The sequence below is a fragment of the Dunckerocampus dactyliophorus genome, chromosome 18 (assembly GCF_027744805.1).
Source record: "Dunckerocampus dactyliophorus isolate RoL2022-P2 chromosome 18, RoL_Ddac_1.1, whole genome shotgun sequence".
NCBI classification, from domain to species: Eukaryota; Metazoa; Chordata; class Actinopteri; order Syngnathiformes; family Syngnathidae; genus Dunckerocampus; species Dunckerocampus dactyliophorus.
In genome coordinates, this window is record NC_072836.1 from 6,050,749 (window position 1) to 6,068,461 (window position 17,713).

A 17,713-nucleotide genomic window follows, 5' to 3' on the forward strand; every position below is an offset into this window, starting at 1 on the left:
AATTTCTCATTTGGTCTTAACACTTTCTTAAGTGAGAGAAAAAGAGACATTTTAAGACTTATTTCGTGTATGATAGCAGCCATGAAGCTCTGCTGACTCAACGGGAGTGTTTCGATTAGGCCAGCAACAGTATTAAAGTCACATTAGACACTTTATATGTGTTTGAGGTCTAAAAGTAATTAATAAATGACTGCGTATAAAGTGACCTGCATAGGGAAATGGCGTCAAGACCTGGAACCGCATACACTTTTCCAGACCAGCACACTGAATGTCCATTATAAATGAATTGGGCAAGCAGTCGTCGCAAATCTTAAAGGGCAAATAATTACAAGGAAAAATCTGTTGCAGCATGTAATTACAGGCTCAATTTAAGGTTGTTCTTCTTAACCCATATTTTCATTCTGGCAGAGGAACCTGATGGTATCCCCGATAGTTGAAGGACAGCCTAACTCAACGACATCAGCCCAACCAGACAAAAATACTGTAAGACATGTCTAGTGTGAGTTAATATTATGAAATTATTTAGAAATGTTTCAAATCGTGAAAGTGAGTGCAAATGGTTGTCTATATGTGCCCTGCAATTGGCTGGTGACCCCTCCTAGTAAGGACAAGCGGTAGAGAAAATGAATGGATGGATGTTCAGAATCAAATGGGTTTGAAAGAGGGTATGTGATTGGTAGAAAGAAGATTTCAACAGTAGAACTTCCAAAAAGCCAGTGAGAATCAGCTGCAAGGAGTGCCCCAGGGTTCCTGTCTAGAACCACCCTTTTTTCTAAACAAATGAACTAACATAAAATATATATTAAATTGTCCTTCTGGAGGCAATAAGAACATTAATCCTCCACACATTGGTAGGCTTTCAACGTTTTGCATCTCAAGAAAATTTGGTCCGCTGGAAGGCAGGAAGTGACTGTACAACTTTAGTCTCTCTGAATCCTCAGGAGACTATAAAAACTCCACATGGGAACCATCAAATTCAAAAGTCACTTCAGAATTATAATGCAATATCTTGTTCAAGATGCAAATGAGAAATACAATATGATATTTAGAACCGAGTTGCATGAGCTGCAGAAGCGCTTATGAAGGCACACTTAACTCCTCGTCATCTACCCTGCTACCAATCCACTTCCTGAGGCAGCTATGGGAAACCGTGAAGTTCCCCCCTGATTACAGACATTTCCTTCCTGCACCATACACAGCAATGCCAGGAATGGCTGCTGCACTATTTACTCAGGCCCGAAGCCGTCAACTCCAGATCCCACACCCACATGGCATTTGCATCACGGCCCTGCAAAGGCCACAAGGTTTTTTTTCTTGGAGGGGGGAGAGCATTCCCGCACGGTCCGCACGGAAAACATGATTCTTTTCTGAACGCCGTGATGAGTTTCAGTGAACTCGAGTAGCTTGGCTGATATCTCATACGAGTCTGGGGACCGTGAGCGCCCTGACATGCTAGATACTGCTTGCTTAATGTACAAACCAATGGGAGACCAAAATGTGAATTTGGACAAAACCTTCATTATACAAATAAGATGTCGAATAAACAAAAGTGTGATGCGCAAAGGTTGCATTGAGGCAACAGGACTTTTTGTTGAAGAAGTGTCACTTTTCATCCAATGAAGGCTTCTACAATCCATTTCTTCCCCAAAGTTTGCCTCGTTCAACGGGAAGAGCGGCCAGTGAAGAGCTGTTTTGCCACCAGACAGGCAAACAACCTATTTTAGGACGGTCACTCATCAGCCACATCGGGCCACAATAACAACAACAACCCCATTGTGACCACCTCAAGGGACATAAACAGGGAGACTCCACACCTAAAATTTTGGAACTGAAGGAACATTTTACCACTCGTTATTTGGAATCTTAGGAGAACTAAATGTGAAGAGACTCACCATATTCCATCTCCCTTTGCTGTTAACTTCTTTTTACACTTGTGTTAATAATAGATGGTGCGCCACGCTTACACGTCATCAAATAAGTAGTTTTAATTGAATTTGGGTTTATAGTACCATGGATAACTTGTTTATCCATTAAAACAGTTTTCCCTGTACAGATTTAAGTTGGCAACAGTTTGATTCTGGAAGAGATTGTATTTCATTTATCAAATGTGAACAAAGTTGACGTCTGAGAATGGGTTGTGTTCCACCTTAGAGGTACCGCTGTACATGGTATTTTCACCTCTCGTGCTCTCATTGTGGTCTGACGGACATTTAATGGACGACAACAACAACAACAACAAAAAAATCCTATAATTTGAGTCAAAATAGCTCACATGCCAAACACAAAAAGTGTTTTTAAAAGGCTCACCATGACATTTATTAGGGCTCATATATCAATGTGCCATAACTGAACTAAAGCAAACATAATCAATATTAAACAAAAAGAGTCGGGAACTTAATGTGGGTTTACAATGTCAACAACAAGAGGATACGCAGTTACGATCCTCTACATTTATTTTGGGAGCTGCAGAAGGGAATAAAAAGACCTGGCAAAGTTAAACCATAACATCACTATGATGGATGAAGTGATAAAATGATGGTAAAACTCTCCAAGCAAATAGTTGCTCATTGTTTCCTTTGCATAAATCTTAGATAACATTCTCTGGGGAGCTGAACATGGCAGAACACAGACAAATGTCGCCCTCTAGTGTGACAACAGGGTGCGTCCAATTAAGATGAAAATTAAGATGAAAATACTCCTAATAATGATGATTTATTTTCTCTTTTTACATTTAAAGATAGACAAAGGGGGCAGTGACGTCTTTTAGAACTTCAGCTTATAACTATTCACTCTGTTCTGAATGTGCGTGATTAAAATTATGTCTGAGTCAGTGCCTCTTTATATTATTACCCTTTCAGCCCAATATATAAAGCTTTGTATGAAGCTGCCAAGGAGTAATAATGTGAGTCAGCGGCTATTATATCATGGAATTGTTAAAGGAGTGAATCCATCAAGATGGAGGAGGCCTTCATCTGTTCTTTAAATCTCCAGCCACGTTATTAGAATAGTACGAGGCTCTGGCTATGTTGCTATATTAATAATCACTGACAGTCATTGTCACTATACTCATGCTATACATCTATGTAACGCAACAAATGTCAGCTATTGTGAGGTCAGAAATATCACTGAACATGCATAATTTGGGCCAAAATGAGTAATTTAGTGTCACATGTTACCCACACTTGTCTGGATATGTTAGAATTTGTTAGTTTGTTACATTTATTACAGAAAAAGTTGATTTACACCATTAAACTCAGGGTGTCAAAAAATGTCACTTGCCTGGTGTTGCTTCGACTAAAAGCAGGGATAATGTTGTTTTCGTTTATTTTATTAGGAACAGGCTTTGCACATGGGGCTAATCAATCATTTCTTGAGTTTTTATACTGCCAAAATTAGGAATCTAGGTGTTTTGATGTTAAGCTTTATTCAGTTTTTTCCTTTCTTACGACACCATCAGTGTGTGACTTGTCATTTAAATATCATGAAAATGCAAAAATTCCACACTGATAGGACGTTGCAGACAAACAGACTAAATTATGTCAATTTTACTGAGCAGTTTACGTGATTACATAAATTGTTTGTCCTTGAGCAGCATCCTTTTAAGTAGTCTAGTGTGCTATTTGGGAAGAAGTGTCTAGAAAAGTGACAGAAGACACCACAGTCATGGCTGCTGGGTCTGCACCGCTCTCCTTTGTGCAATGTAATGTGAAACACTACACTTCGATCAGGACTATTTTCAGACCACACTCCCCCCCCACCCCCGCCTTTTTTTTTTTGACTGGAGCAAAGTTGATCTGTCTGACATGCACAGGAGCACAATTTGGCAGGCAGACACACACACATACACAGGCACACACACACACACCCACACTGAGAGGCTAAATTTGACCTCAGAGGGAAGAGACGCAGGTGTTTCCATCATTACTTACTAATGGAATCCGAAAACATGCAGATCTGCAGAAATGAACACACATTTGAAATGAATTAATGATATTTCCAATAGGACCAGCCATGCACACACATGCACGCACACACGCACACAAACACAATCTGAAAATGAGCAGCACGTCTTCACTTTCCTGAGGCTTATATCGCCTCTCATATCCTTTTAAAACAAACATCACGCTTTTCCGCATGATGATGTGGCGTTTGGGTGGCTCCAGTGAAGGTTTTTAACCAAATGACAGCGTCCCACCTCTCAAATTGCTCTGGCATTTTGAAGTGGTCATTGCGCATGGAGCGTCCTTCGCGGCTGCAGACTACATAGAGTGCAGCACCAGTGAGAACGCCAGAAGAAAACCACTGGTAACAAAGCCGCTCTTTTCAATTAAGAATACTTCTTTTAGTTACATCATGGCCTTTCTGACTGCGTCAATCAAAGCTGAGCATGATTATCTCCGCTAAGGCGTGGTGTTTCATACAGGAGGCGTTTCCAACAAGCGGCCAGCGGGCCAATCTGATGTCGTTCACGGCCTGCATTTGGCTTTTGGAGTGACAACCGCTTTTGGTGTGGGTAGTTTAAAAAATATAACTAACAAGTTGTATTCACAATTTTCAATCAAATTTAATTTTTAAAATGATCAAATGAATGGTGGATTCGATCAAATGACGATTTTCTCATCCATCCATCCATTTTCTATGCCGCTTATCATCACTAGGGTCGCGGGGGTATGCTGGAGCCTATCCCAGAGGCAAGAGGCGGGGTACACCCTGGACTGGTCGCCAGCCAATCGCAGGGCACATACAGACAAACAACCATTCACACTCACATTCATGCCTATGGACAATTTAGAGTCGCCAATTAACCTAACATGCATGTTTGTGGAATGTGGGAGGAAACCAGAGAACCCGGAGAAAACCCACGCATGCACAGCGAGAACATGCAAACCATGTCATGCATGCAATGACGATTTTAGCAACCTAGAAAAAAAAGCATAATTGTATACAAATATATACAGTATATAGTATACGATAATTACATACATATACTGTATGATATGTTATGTTACATTCAGAATGATGACATCGCTTATTTCATCATATTTAACAAGACATGCATGATCAAAGACAACCACAGTGTATCCCACCAGGCATCTCCCCAATTATGAAACACCTGCAGTGCTATAAAAGATTCTCAGAATTATGTCAGCTCAAATGCACAAAAATATTTTTCAGTGGTGGTGAACTCACAACAACGCATCCAAAATTTTTAATTATCAGTACTTTCACACACTTTTGAGTGGAAATATAGACAAAGCAACAGCGACAGCCTTGCAGAAGGTTAAACACCGCGCAAAAAAGCAAGAAAGAAGTTCAATGGAAAAGAGTGAGTATACTATGGCGAAAACCATGGAGGATTATGGAAAACAGATGCAGCAACTTGTGGAGAATTCCAACTCCCTGCATCAACTAATTTATAGTTTGATAGAGACTACCAACGCCATACAAAGAGAAATGCAAGGTCTGAGAGTGGAGAATAAAAAATTACAGGAAAGTTATGATGCACTGGGAGCCACTCTCAAAAAAGAATGTGAAGAAAAGGATAAAATCATTGAGAAGCTGAAAAACACCATAGATGACATGGATCAGAACACACGAATGAATGACGTGGTCGTGACGGGACTTCGAATTAAACCAAGGTCCTATGCCAGAGCAGTGGCGAATACTGAAGAACCAGACGAAAGGGATGTCGCCTCAACAGAGCAACAAGTTGTTGATTTTTTGCAATCGAAGGAGGTGGATGTAGACATCCAATCTATTGATACTTGCATCCCACTGTATGGGAGGAACCGCACTACACCCGTCATCATCGTCAAATTCACCAACAGGAAACACAAGGTTGCTCTGCTGAAACAGGGAAAGAAGCTGAAAGGAACAAATGTCTACATGAATGACCACCTGACCAAGCGCAACGCTGAGATTGCGAAGAAAGCACGTGATCTGAGGAAGCAAGGAAAGATTCAAGGAACATGGAGTGCAAACTGCAAAATCTTCATCAAAGCAAATGGAGGACCAGAGGCCAGAGTTCTTGCTGTCAAAGACATCAAGGACCTAGAAGGATACTGAGGTCTCCCAACATGGAGGAAAACAGCTTTAATATGCTACAAGAAGATCTACAATTGGACATTTTTCACTTTACAGATCACAAACAATTGGATATGGAAAAAGACATTGATCCAGACTCAAATTTTTTCTCTCACATTACAAACGACTGCCGTTATTATACGGAGGAGCAATACAACAACAGTTTTATCAACGACGACAAGTTATCCATCATACACATAAACAGCAGAAGCTTGAACGCAAACTTTACTAATATTAAACAATATTTGAATCAATTCAAAGAACCTTTCAAAGTTATAGCAATCTCAGAAACTTGGATTAATGCTAACAAAGGAATGGACTTCGAGCTGGAAGGATATGAAATGACGTGTGCAAACAGGAACAATGCAAATGGAGGAGGTGTGGCCGTATACGTGGACAAACATTTGAACTACAAAATGGTAAAGAATATGTCATTTGTCATTGATAACATTTTAGAATGTATAACAATTGAAATCTGTAAAGAAAAAAGCAAAAATGTGTTAATAAGTTGTGTGTACAGAACTCCAAAGTCAAAGATTGGAATGTTTGAGGATTGGATTAAGACAACGTTTACAGACATAGGTCAGAAAACTATTTTCATATGTGGAGACTTCAATATTGACCTCTTGAACTCAAACAAGTGCAAGGAAATAGATGACTTTATAGATACAATGTATAGCTTGAGTTTATATCCTAAAATCATTAGACCAAGTAGAATAACAGACCACTGTGCCACCCTCATCGATAATATATTCACCAATGACTTTGATAACAACACCATCAGTGGCCTGCTAATTAGTGACATCAGTGATCATCTTCCAGTGTTTACAATCTACAATGAACATTATAAGAAAAAACAGGCGGAGGCAAAAAAGACTTTTCAAAGATTGCGTACAGAGGATAACATCCGTGCCTTCAAGATAGGTCTGGAAGAACAAAGTTGGGAGAGTGTCTACAGTGCAACAGATGTGGACGAGGCATATGACAGCTTCCTTGGTACTTATATGGAGCTCTACGATAAGAACTGTCCCTGGCAAGAAAAGCCCAAGAAGCAAAAGAAAAACCAGCAGCCATGGATGACAAAAGGACTAAAAAACGCCTGTAAGAAGAAGAACACATTATACAGGACATTTATCATTCAACAGACTAAAGAAGCAGAACAAAAGTATAAGACATACAAAAACAAGTTGACAACTATCTTGAGAGTGTGTAAGAGGGAATATTATAGTCACGTACTAAATAAGAACAAAAATAACATGAGAGCAACTTGGGGCATCTTAAATAGTATTATAAAGAACAACGTTAAGAAAGCAGACTATCCTCCCTATTTCATGGTTGGAAACACTTACAGGAATGACATGAATGCGGTAGCTGAAATGTTTAATGAATATTTTGTAAATATTGGACAAAAACTGGAAGAGGAAATTCCAAAACAAGACACAATTGATGAAGGGATTGATATTATTGATAGGAATCTTAATTCTATGTTTCTCACTGCTGTAACCAAAAAGGAGATCACTGACATTGTTAACCATTTTAAGGCAAAAACATCAACTGATTGTCATGGAATCGAAATGGAAACAATTAAAAGGGTCATCAATGAGATCGCAGACCCGTTAACATATATTAGTAACTTATCATTTCAGACTGGAATATTTCCAAGCAAAATGAAAACAGCCAAGGTGGTTCCAATTTTCAAAAAAGGAGACAAACACCAATTTACAAATTATCGACCAGTTTCTTTGTTACCACAATTCTCGAAAATTGTGGAGAAGCTATTTAATAATAGGTTGGACAAATTTATTAATAAGAATGAATTATTGGCAAGTAGTCAATATGGTTACAGAGCCAACATTTCAACTTCTATGGCACTGACGGAAATCACGGAGGAAATCACTACTGCTATAGACAACAGAAGATGCGCAGCAGCAGTATTCATGGATCTGACAAAAGCCTTCGATACAATTAATCACACTATTTTAATTTCAAAATTAGAAAGGTACGGAATTAGAGGTTTAGTCTTAAATTGGGTTAAAAGCTACCTAGCAAAGAGGAAACAATTTGTAAAGCTAGGAGAATATACATCTGGGAGTCTACACAATACGTGTGGAGTACCACAGGGGTCCATACTGGGACCAAAACTGTTTAACTTGTACATTAACGACATTTGCAAAGTAACTAACAACTTAAAATTGGTCTTATTCGCCGATGATACCACCGCTTTCTGTTCTGGTGAAAGCACACAAGAACTCATTAAAAAGGTCAAGGATGAAATGGTCATATTAAAGTCATGGTTTGACAAGAATAGATTATCTCTGAATTTAAGTAAAACTAAAATAATGCTATTTGGTAATAGTAGAAAGGACACGTACGACCAAATACAAATTAATGGAACGGATATTGAAAAAGTGGAAGAATATAAATTCCTTGGGGTTATAATGGATGAAAAAATGAGTTGGAAATCTCATATTAAATATATACAACAAAAGGTGGCGAGAAATATCTCTATATTGAATAAAGCAAAATATGTTCTTGATCAAAAATCACTCCACACTCTGTACTGTTCCTTAGTATTACCATATCTAACGTATTGTGTGGAGATATGGGGAAATAATTACAAAAGCAATCTTCACTCACTCACTGTACTGCAAAAAAGATCTGTGAGGATAATTCATAATGCCAAGTATAGAGAACATACAAACCCTTTATTTTTAAAATCACAGATATTAAAATTCGCAGATTTAGTACACTTTCAAACCGCTAGAATAATGTATAAAGTTAATAATAACTCGTTACCCAAAAATCTAATCAAGTATTTCTCAATTAGAGAGGAGAAATATGATCTTAGAGGAAAATTAAACCTAAAACATTTATATGCGAGAACAACGCTGAAAACCCACAGCATTTCCGTGTGTGGAATTAAATTATGGAACGGATTGAGTAAAGAACTCAAACAATGTACAGAGATGAGCAAATTCAAAAAACAATACAAGCAGTTGATGTTTGCTAAATACAAGGCAGAAGAGTCCTGATTGTTCTGTCAGGTTTGTTATTTTATTTTATTTTATTTTATTTTATTTTTTTTCTATTTTATTTTATTTTATTTTATTTTATTTTTTATTTATTTAATTAAATTTTATTTTTTATTTATTTATTTTTATTTATTTATTTATTTATTTTTATAATTTTCTTTGTTGTGCTTAAAAAAAAAAAAAAAAAAAAAAAAAAAAAGGTCATTATTATTATTATTATTATTAATGTTCTTTCTTTTTTTGGGGGGAGGGCTATCTCACCGTTATCTATTATGTGTTATCCTGACTATCACTGAAAACATGACATGGAATCCAGGAAGTGAACTACATGTACTGTACTAGATGTAGAATGGATGGGGGGTAGGATTAAATAAGCTTTGCTTCTTCCTACTCCTTTTGGACATGTGGAACTGTCAAAGAATGATTCACGAGATGTATTCCATTGTAACCTTCATGTTCAAATAAACTAAACCAAACCAAACCAAACCAAACACTGATTGGCTGGGGGTATTACCAAAAATGGTTCCTTCCCTGGTGAAGACCCTAGGTTGTAACCACTAATTGATTTCACATATAAATGTTAAAGCCTTGGTGGAGGTCTACCCTTTCCGAGTACTCTTGTTTAAGTGTGACTGTCTTTAGCACAAAGTCACACTGACAATGCCCACAAAGCTGTGACGGACATTTAGCGGGGCGGACTCACCTGGGAGATGACAGGACGTACACTGGAGCATCATGGCCGCAGTTGAGTCACATTTCACTGGGTTGGCAGCACAGTGCTGGTAAGTGTGTGCTGTGACAGAGATATACTGTCCACACTCATCTTGCATCGCCTGCAGCAACACCACCACCTCTTTGGAAAGGCAAAAAAAGACATGCAAGGACATCCTCAGCTTAGCCAACCTGGAAATAGAAGAAACACAGAAAAGTTAAAGTCATTACTGCACTCAACTCAATGTTATCATATGCACACAATCAGTCGCGGCAAGTGGAAATACAACAGCACATTTTCAAAATATGGGTGTAAATGTGAAATCATAAAGGTCAACCAGTAGCCAACAACATATTTTTGGGGGGAAAAAATGCACACTTAAAATGTCACTTAAACAGTAAATTCTGTCATTTAAGAAAAACATTTCGGTAAAATATGAGAATGATTTATTTTATTTTATTTATTTTTACAATTACATCAAAATTATATATTTTACTTAATTCCCTTAAAAACTAATTTATGTCATGAAAGGAAAGGAAACACAATACAAAAGAATTACAGTACAATAACAAAAATGGTGAACTGTTCTTTTCTCTATTGTTCTAATTTGAAATGTAAAACTAAGTAATACTCAAAATAGTCTATTGACTTTATTTCCTTGAAAACAGAATTGTGTCATTAAAAACTAAATCAAATAATTACACTAAAATAAACAATTAACAATTAACAACACACTTGTTATTTTCATTCATAGTTCAAGTTAAAGTTACAATTTTCAAGCTTCAAAATTCAAGTTAAGATTTTAACCACTTTATAGCACATTCAAACCCTTTTTATAGTACTTACACTACTTAATATAATTATATATTTCAGTACAATGTTGTATTATCGTTAAACATTTTGCATTATTAGCAACAAATGTCTTCATTAATTGAATGGGGTCCATTTTTAACGCCAACATAGGTTATCAAAACAGGTTCCGTGTCCAATAAAGACCTCAAATGAAATAAAAAAGCATATTGTACCATATAATCAGGCTGGCCTCAGCCATGTGAGCATGGAAGTAAAAACATGGTGTGTCCATGCAGTGAAGGGCAACAAGCAGCGCCTGTTGGATGAGGAAAAGCGGCGGTCAGGAGGCTCGTTATCGCCTGTGAAGCTCACATCGTTAGGAGAAGTGAACTCTTGTCTCGCCGTAATGAGCCTGACAAGACACCAGAGAGACTCGTGAAAGGCAGGGAAATAAGCAAAGGCTCTGATGGCGGCCCTGACTGGGTTGTTAGGTATGATGTAGCTTCCTGCCAGGAGATTCATCGCCTCTGACACTCGATGCACAACTTTAACAGGCAAGATGACTTAATACTTGATACTGCAGTAATGAGACCAAAGTGGTAAACGTCACTGTGACAAGCACTTTTTCTCTTTTCACATGCTGCATAAATGGAAAAAATACTACTAATAAAAACAAAATGGCAGTTGCGCAACTCAGCTGTTGGTGTGAAAATCATGCATGTTGTCAAAGAGAGCTGTGTTTTCCTTTCCATTTTCTCATGCTCTCTAAATCATTTTTTCCAAATTTGATTTTGAATGGACTTGCCAGCAGTTGAGAACCACCGGCCTGGCATTTAACCAACTTGATGGCTTTTGGTCTTTGCCTTCTAAACTTTTTTTTAACCTGGGACAACAAAATGGACATGCTAACGTTGCTAATAGGTAGCATGCTAGCAACAGGCGTGGATAAATTCTGACAACATGGGACCGTCTCTTGCTTCAATAAACAGTTGTTAAAGTGCTAGATCTCAATGTGATATGCAAATTGCTGTACGGCAGCAACTACAGCAGTGCTATCCAAATTGCGGCCCGGGGGCCATTTGCAGCGCAGGACACAGCAGTAAGTTTACAAGACTGAAGCCAAACTATAAACAGAAAAAAGTTATAATCTAATGAGAGAAAGTCATATTTTAACAGAAAAATAACATCATTTTGGTGGCATAAAGTTCAAATATAAAAAAAAAAGAAGTCGGAATATCATTACAAACAAACAAAACAATGAATAAAGTTGTAACTGTCGGAAAATTAGGTTGGAGAAAAAGTTATAATTGCTCGAGAATGAAGTCAAAATATTACGGGAATAAAGTCATAATTAAGAGAAGAAAATTTACAACAACAAAACCGAGCAGAAATGGAAAAAAAAACAGCTGTAATTTTACGAAAAAGTCATATTCTAACAAGAAAAAAGTCACAAATTTATGAAAGTTATAATATTATGGGAATAAATTTCTAATATTACGAAAAAATCTTTAAAAAAAAGATTATTTATGAAGAAAGTTGAAATATATCAAAAAAATGTAAAAAAAAAAAAAAAAAAGCAAAAATGAGAAAAAAGAGAAAGGAGCAAAGTTGATACGAACAAAATGTATTTTTTAAATTTTTTTTTACCTACATCACAAAGCTGAGATGCAGTTTTTTTTCTTAAAATATGTATCATATCTTAGCATATCTATATGTTGCTTTACAAAATATCAAAGTTGCATCCTTTTATTTTTCAGTATATGTCCCTTGCTGGAAAGAGTTTGGACACCTCTGAACGAGGGGCTGCATTGCCCCGCATGCAGGCCCATCACAAATTGAGCAATATTAAGATGGGTTGCATTGCTCCGCATGCAGGCCCATAATTAAAGTTAAAAAAACAAAGTTGTTTTACATAATGAGTTTTCACTTTATGCAAATAACAGCCTGTCGCCAATTATTGTCTGATTCCAGTAAAGATAAATTTATGTAATTAAACACCCCAGCTATCAGGTATGTTTTTTTCACACTTGGTAAATAGTTTTTGATGATGTGTAATAAAATAATTTTTTCTATGAACAGCATATTTAGTCAAAGCACCCCTGTTAGTTTAGTCGAGTGCAAACAATAAAGAAATGGTGTTGGGAAAGGTGTTGTGTCACAGTGTGCATTCCTAGAATTATGTATGCGATTTAGACATCAATTCACGTGCAGCACAGAAGGAGAAAACACAAGAAGGTCATCAAGGCAAAAGATCACAGTTGAATGACATTTGTATTAGAAAATGACCGAAATAAAAGAACTCAATTATGTGCGTACAACACAGCCAACGACACTTCCAAAATCCACTGGCGACCTTTAAAGATGACCCGTGGTCGATCTTCTCGTAATGATGTGCAGCTGTGATATCACATCACTGGCAGATCAAGCCGGTCTCGCTCACGGTCATCACGATGGCTACTTCTTCTGTTACCATGACAGCGTTTTCCCTGCACTCTGCTGCCTCTTTTATTATGTGTGTATGTGTGTATGTCTGCATGTGTGTGTGTGCGTGTAGTGGTGGTGAGAAAAATGAATACGAAGACAAAAGGGGAAAAATGTCAAGCGAGCGAGCAGCTGATGAACTGTCACCAGTGAATGGCTCTCGATAATTTGCGGACAAATTACATTGTAGGCGCACTGTGGCGTGTTAGGCCATGTTGCATGTTCACTGCCACTCAGTGTGCTCATCTAGCTACAGGGATGAGAAAGCATGCCACTCCGTCTTTTAACCATTGGTTCATCTTACATCCAAATATTAGCAAAAGAGATTAGGCACACGCGTTCTAGAATTAAGACAAAAAACACAAAGCCTACTCTATAGTCACCCACCCCGATGGGTTATGCTCAAAATGCTTTGGAAGACATGCTAGCATAAATGTAATCCAGATATTCTCAAACTTTCATCATCATTACATCAACAATGACTTATGAACACTTAGTTGCTAAGTCCCGCAAATAGCATGCTGACAAAAAGGGAAACACTTGTGGTCAACTATGATAATAAAATGTCATAACTACTACATATACTATTGCAAGCGTATACACCAATGAACCCAATATAGCCCCTCCAGGGACACAATTAGAAGGGCATATTTTGTCCATGACCACTACACTCAAGACAAGTTTCCACCAAACCATGCAGTTCGGTTCAGTTCTTTTTCCATTTAAAACCATATTAGAACAATATGGTGAGTGCCTGTGCTTCAGTAGTGTATAAAAAGGCTGAACAATGACAGAAAAACTAGCCACAAATACAAATGAGTCCTAATAGATTATGTAAATGCTGCATTAAAAGTATCTTGTGTAACTCTCCAACAGGTGCCCTAGAAAGCTTTTATAATTAGGATAATAGACCATGAGGCGGCAATCAACTATGACATTTAGAAACACTAGTGTCAGCACGGAAAACACCTAACTCGTCAATGTAGTTGAACATTGCATGAAAAAGTTATTACAGTGGTACCTCTGTTTTTGTTATTAATTTGTTGCAAAAGGTTCAACAAATCCAATTAATCGGTTCCAGACACCCAAAAACACATTTTATAAAGAATAATTATAGTTTTACATGAAGAAAAGGAGCGGAAATAATTAGAAATGACAAATAGATGGAACTACTACTACAACTACTGTTGTTACAGACTTCCCCGTAATCCTGCCACAACAGAATTCAATAGTGTTTCTCACCTTCTTTACCAAATTGCTGGCACTCGCAACTTTCTTTGATGGCTAGCGACAGAGTTTGAAAACGTTCTTCCACTGTTGAAGTCTATAAAGTAAACGGTAAAATAATATGTAAATGGACGAAAGCAGTGTGCTGCCATTGTTCAGTCAAAATGGGCAACGGGGCTACAAGATGAAGCTATTTCTAGTGCACTTCGGGCCAACAAGGAACTCTTGTCTTTTCCCTGTTAGGAGTCACCACAGCGAATCACACGAATGGTTTTAGCTTAGTTGTTATGCCTGATTCCTGGGAATCAAATCCATGCCCTCTGCCATGAAAGGCAGGAATACAAAATAAGAAACTTTTATTTACTAAAAATAAAAGAATAAGTCACACTGTTGAAACTGTGACTGCTGCACTTGTCTGCATTGTTGCACTTCCCTAAAAAGAAACTTTCTTACTTAAGAATTGTATTAATTGGAGAATTACCTGCCAGCAGTTTACAGCTTTTTCTGTTTCATGTTAAAAATCATTCAAGCTGTTTTCACAAATGCTAAGCAGTTTAGTTTTGCATCTAGTTCCCCGACTGTACCCAAAATTAACCGAACCCTGACCTTATAATCAAGGTACGTACCAAACCATCATAATGGCATGCTATTACTCCCCTACTAAAAAAAACAATGTAAAATAATGTAGTTTCCGTATGTTATTCAGGAGTTAATGAGTCTAAGAATGCTACCTAAAACGACCTTATTCTCTAAATTATATATTTGAAGTTCTCCTTCCTGTCAACCTGTTCTCGCCGCCTATGTTAAAAGTGTCTGCTTTCAAAGAAGAACAGATAAATATAGAGCCCAAATGAGCAGAATTAGATTAGACCTGCTTTGAAGACCAGCAGACGGAGGAGCAATTTAAGTGAACACACACACACAAAGGCGTCATGAATATTCCGCTTGTGTCACAATGAATGTGGTGGCTGCATCAAAGTCTTTGAGAGTATGTCACACGCATGCACGAGTGACACGGAGGTTGAACGTTCATGTTACTCACCTGATGTCATCCTTTACAGTTTTGACTGCACTCCAGTGGACTGTATTATCTATTAACGACATGTTGACTTGATCTTTTACTCAAAGGTGAGCGCTAAGGTCACTCAAGTAACTGCTCTTGTTTACAAAGTCATGATGTGAAAATCGTCCATTATGAAAGAATTTAATTTTCCATCCATCTTCTACCACACATCTGAAGTCGGGTCGTGGGCGCAGCAGCCTAAGTAGGGAAGCCCAGACTTCCCTCTCCCCGGCCACTTTGTCCAGCTCTTCCCGGCGGATCTCAAGGCATTCCCAGGCCAGTTGAGAGATATAGTCTCTCCAATGTGTCCCGGGTCTTCCCTGAGGCATTCTACCAGTTCGAAATGCCTTGAACACCTCCCCAGGAAGGCGTATGGGAGGCGTCCCGACCAGATGCCCGAGCCACCTCATCTGGCTGCACTCAATGTGAAGGAGCAGCAGTTCTACTCCGAGTTTCTCCCAGATGACAGTGCTTCTCCCCTTATCTCTAAAGGAGAGCCCAGCCACCCTACGGAGAAAGCTCATTTTGGCCGCTTGCACCCGCAACCTTTTTCTTTCAGTCACTACCCAAAGCTCATGACCATAGGTGAGGGTAAGAACATAGATCGACCAGTAAATTGAGAGCTTTGCCTTTTGGCTCAGCTGTCTGCACTACAACGGACCGATGCAGAGACCGCATCACTGCAGACTCCGCCCCAATTTGCCTGTCAATCTGATGTTCCTTCCTTCCAAGGTTATCATAACATCAGAATCTCATACCGGCCCATGCCTAGTTTTGACTAATAATAGACCATAGTCTACCACAAAACAGTGATCATTAATTAATTAATGAATATATGAAAAAACGCGAGGGAGCAATAATCAAACCACGATATTGTGAGGACTGCATGTGTTCTTAATCCCTGTTTCAATGCCAGGGAATAGTGCATCCACAGGAGTTGTGCATTAATAGAGGTCTTTGTGGATGTAGTGCAACTTCCCATAGATAATGTGTGTTATTCTTTTTTGACAGCAAATTAGCGTGGCAAAGTAGGGAACTAGGAATGCAAGTTTGATCCGGGCTTACCGATCCGGACTGTTCCATGGCGAACCAATAGTGCAAAATATGCATTTTGTTTCAGATTTTTCACATTTCTTGTAGCAAATTTCCACATTACACTTTAACTAGGCAGGTCTCCAGTGATTCGTTAGGGGGAATTGAAACCTCCAACCTCCCTCACACACGGCAATCAGAGGCAACTTTAGACGGAAGATTCCAAGCATTGTGTTGGATTTCAGCTAATTTGATGAGGAAAGTAGAGAAAAGGTGTCTTGCCTCAAAAGTCCCACTGCTGCAACCCTCATTACCAACTACTAAAAACATCCCCATAGAGATAATTGGGGTATAAACACAACCTAGACGGACTGCTCATCAAATTTATTTCAGTCGTAAATTGGGCTTCTTTTTTGCAAAAGGTGAACAACGTTTGTCATCCGTGTAATGAAGCATTCCCAGCGCCAGTGGCACTGACTCACAGGGTGTCAATAACACCCTCAATAACCATACAAGTGAGCTGGTTAAAGGCTATGACGCCTGTTGTTTTGCAACCGGACCGTGTCGCTGTCTGCAGCGGACCTCCTTAGCGAAGCTTCCACTTGAAAACAAACCCGAAAGTTTCTGCCTTGAGGGACTGGCGGGGCTAACTATTTATAGGAGCCGTACAAGATGAAACAAGCCAAAACTCCCCTGGTGGCCAATTGTAAATAAAAGTAGCCTCCCACCGCTAAGATGATTCAACATCAAACCCAAAAGAGTGAGATTTCTCAAGCGGCAGATGGCAAAGCATCCGTTCACTAATCACAAGTTCGGACAAAAAAGTATGGTCTAAAAATAAATTGCTGACTATGTTTTTTTTTTCTTTCCATTACACATGCGTGGGTGTCAAGGTCCTTTTCTTCTAGAAGATCACACAGGACCAGCTGAGGAATGTGACATGTTGTCTGTTCAATGATTGCAACAAAGTACTTATTGAATATCACTTCGTTTGAAGAGGCACTTTTAAGGGTGATACAATTGTGTCACAAAGCAGCTTGTTTACTGACAAAAATAAATGTTCTTCCGACTAACAACAACAACAGTACAGTGGAACATCAGTTTTCATTATTATTCCAATCTAAAAGGTTTGGCAAACACTAAAACGTACAAAAACAGACACAATTTTTTCCATAGGAAATTATGTAAATCCAATTAATCAGTTCCAGACACCTAAATATATTAATACAAAACTAATTTTTATAGAGAATAATTATAGTTTTACATGCACAAAACAATGAGAAATACATA

At 38.3% G+C, this 17,713-nt stretch overlaps 1 protein-coding gene across 6 annotated transcripts in view; it reads right to left on the minus strand.

Annotated features, from left to right (window-relative positions):
* mrtfbb (myocardin related transcription factor Bb) overlaps window positions 1-17,713 on the minus strand; it is a 55,390-nt gene that overhangs the window by 20,647 nt on the left and 17,030 nt on the right. Inside the window, exons 2-3 of one of the 6 annotated variants that reach the window (XM_054760214.1) lie at window positions 10,854-11,032; window positions 9,820-10,019 (exon numbers count right to left, since the gene is read on the minus strand). The exons of 1 other annotated variant lie outside the window; for it this stretch is intronic. The gene's annotated coding sequence lies outside the window, so the exon portion shown is untranslated. Of the gene's footprint in view, window positions 1-9,819; window positions 10,020-10,853; window positions 11,760-17,713 lie in introns of those variants that run through there. 4 more of the 6 variants (XM_054760215.1, XM_054760219.1, XM_054760213.1 and 1 more) reach the window with 4 other exon arrangements.